At 53.4% G+C, this 2500-nt stretch overlaps 1 protein-coding gene and 5 non-coding genes across 6 annotated transcripts in view; 2 read left to right on the top strand and 4 right to left on the bottom strand.

Moving 5' to 3' along the window:
* The window catches only part of trnas-uga (transfer RNA serine (anticodon UGA)), an 82-nt gene extending 9 nt beyond the window's left edge, over positions 1–73 (bottom strand). The window contains exon 1 of the tRNA in view: positions 1–73. This exon is cut by the window's left edge and continues 9 nt beyond it. This is a non-coding gene — a tRNA (tRNA-Ser).
* The window catches only part of LOC141326018 (uncharacterized), a 301935-nt gene that overhangs the window by 214631 nt on the left and 84804 nt on the right, over positions 1–2500 (top strand). The gene's annotated exons all lie outside the window — the stretch shown is intronic.
* Positions 912–1026, top strand: LOC141327356 (U5 spliceosomal RNA). The gene has a single exon (XR_012354656.1). It is a non-coding gene; the product is annotated as a U5 spliceosomal RNA (small nuclear RNA).
* Positions 1603–1684, bottom strand: trnas-aga (transfer RNA serine (anticodon AGA)). The gene has a single exon. It is a non-coding gene; the product is annotated as a tRNA-Ser (tRNA).
* trnak-uuu (transfer RNA lysine (anticodon UUU)) lies at positions 1948–2020 on the bottom strand. The gene has a single exon. It is a non-coding gene; the product is annotated as a tRNA-Lys (tRNA).
* Positions 2198–2279, bottom strand: trnas-uga (transfer RNA serine (anticodon UGA)). Its single transcript has one exon. It is a non-coding gene; the product is annotated as a tRNA-Ser (tRNA).

Here is a 2500-nt window from a genome sequence, read left to right as displayed (position 1 = left end):
CAGGGTTCCAACCTGCGCGGGGAGACCCCAATGGATTTCAAGTCCATCGCCTTAACCTCTCGGCCACGACTACGCCTGCATGTGGACCGCCTGCTCTCGTCTCGAGGCGGGCAGCACAGGATGCCGCCGAGCTTCAGGCGCAAAATCCAACTGAAGGGTGAGTTGGCAAAAAGAAGCTGGACGTCCCCGTCGCTCAACGACAAAGGGCTGCCATGACCCGGATTCGAGCATTCTTATCTGACCGCTTAAATCTGGCACCGAGGGCCCGTGTTGGTGGTATTGTGGTGAGCATAGCTGCCTTCCAAGAAGTTGACCCGGGTTCGATTCCTGGCCAACGCACAGTTTTTGGCTGCGGTTGACCTCGAAGCAGAACTCCTTCTGTGACCTCTGTCTGCACCAAAAGCTTTTGGATGAGTCGTTCAACAGCAGCAAAGAACTAGGTCTCCTCGTTGGGGAATCTAACCCCGGTCTTCCACGTGACAGGGGGAGATACTGTCCACCATACTAACGAAGAGTTGCGCTTGCTGTTCTTCGCTCCCAGCACACGCGACTGCACCCAACTTGCCAAAACGAGCCCCTACTCCATGAAATACCAGATTGACCCGCCACGAGCTAAAGTCTCTCAATATCTTGAATGCTACACATTACAGTGGGTCATTATTTGGACCGCTTTATTTCATTTAATATTTTTTTTGGCCTCTAATACGGGGGCATGAAAAAAGAGATGACATTACCTTGATCGGGTTTGTGAATACTGGGTGAGGGAAGGGACTTTCATAACTTTTACTTCTCCCATTTGGGGTGAGGGGGGTGACGAAAATCATGTTGTCAGGTGTCGGCACCCTAGATTACCCTTGGTGAGCGTAGTGGTTTACCACAGTGAGCGCACAGGTCCAAGGGCATAGAGACACATCTCGAGTTTCTCGTCATCAGCGCATAAATCTTTCGCCTTTTACTAAAGATTTCCGTGGAGTGGAACCTTTGCGAGTGACCTGTATTTTTGGGGGCTCTGCTCACAGCAGAGCTACACTAGAGTGTCAAGAGCAGAGTCAATCTGGCCACCCGCCAGCGTGCAGTGGAACGAAACGCGCCTCGTCATGGTCTGTGTTTGCAGCCTTTGCGCTTCCAGCTTCGCAGCTTCAAATTTCTTTAGCCAGCATGGAAAGACAACGCTCTCTCGTCCATGACGCGAGAAAAACTCTGGACGGGCTCAAACAAAGATGGCTTTTAGCTCTTTTGGCCCTATCAGTGACTCGTGCGCTTCGAGCCTTCTTTGTTGACCCCGAAAGCCAGCCTCTGCTGCCTGCGTTGTTGGTATAGTTTAACTGGCACCGCACCCGTACGAAAAATGGAGGTGGCAGAAAGGAGCTCAGTGAACAAAAAGCCTGCCGTGACCCGGATTCGCTGCGGCCACAACGCAGAGTACTCTCCACTATACGATCACGGCGCCCCACTGGCTCACATCTGGTGGTGCCGGCCGTCCGAATTGAAAAAAAAAGGACTAGCGGCACTTTTTATTACTGTGGAGAGAGGGCACACAAATCCGTGCTAGGGACACGGAAGAAAAGGGCCCGGCCACTTCTCCTCAGCACCGGCGAAGAGCGCAGTCGGCAGGATTCGAACCTGCGCGGGGAGACCCCAATGGATTTCTAGTCCATCGCCTTAACCACTCGGCCACGACTACGGCGGCCCCGACGTCCTCTGTCCCGTTGTCAACCTCAAAGTTGGCTGAAAAAACAATGAACTGGCTACCGCTTTACTGAAATCGCCTAGCATAAAACTCCTAAAGGGGAAAACAGCCCACCACAAGCAACGAAACATTCATGAAGGGGCAGCATAGCAAACACTCTATGTGAACTCTATCAGATCTTTAAGCGTACGCCGCCACACGGCAGAGCTGGACCGGCACGACTGCAAGCTGAGGGCGACAACAAGAAGATGGCCCTTCGCCCGAACAGGGACTTGAACCCTGGACCCTCAGATTAAAAGTCTGATGCTCTACCGACTGAGCTATCCAGGCTCTTGTGTTTTGTGCGCCTCTTACTTTTTATATAAGAACACTTTCTCCACAAGCCGCCCAGCAGAAGCTCACTTGCCACAGGAGCTACGGGACAAAGGCCGCACGCAATTACGTCAGAGAGAGCGAAGGCCAAACCACCGTCGCAAAAAGCTAAAGGCAAAAGGGGGAATGCCCGACCGTAGTCGGCAGGGTTCCAACCTGCGCGGGGAGACCCCAATGGATTTCAAGTCCATCGCCTTAACCTCTCGGCCACGACTACGCCTGCATGTGGACCGCCTGCTCTCGTCTCGAGGCGGGCAGCACAGGATGCCGCCGAGCTTCAGGCGCAAAATCCAACTGAAGGGTGAGTTGGCAAAAAGAAGCTGGACGTCCCCGTCGCTCAACGACAAAGGGCTGCCATGACCCGGATTCGAGCATTCTTATCTGACCGCTTAAATCTGGCACCGAGGGCCCGTGTTGGTGGTATTGTGGTGAGCATAG

The sequence above is a fragment of the Garra rufa genome, chromosome 2 (assembly GCF_049309525.1).
Source record: "Garra rufa chromosome 2, GarRuf1.0, whole genome shotgun sequence".
NCBI lineage: Eukaryota > Metazoa > Chordata > Actinopteri > Cypriniformes > Cyprinidae > Garra > Garra rufa.
The sequence above is the reverse complement of the archived record's forward strand: the minus strand, read 5'-3'. Positions and strand labels throughout refer to the sequence as shown.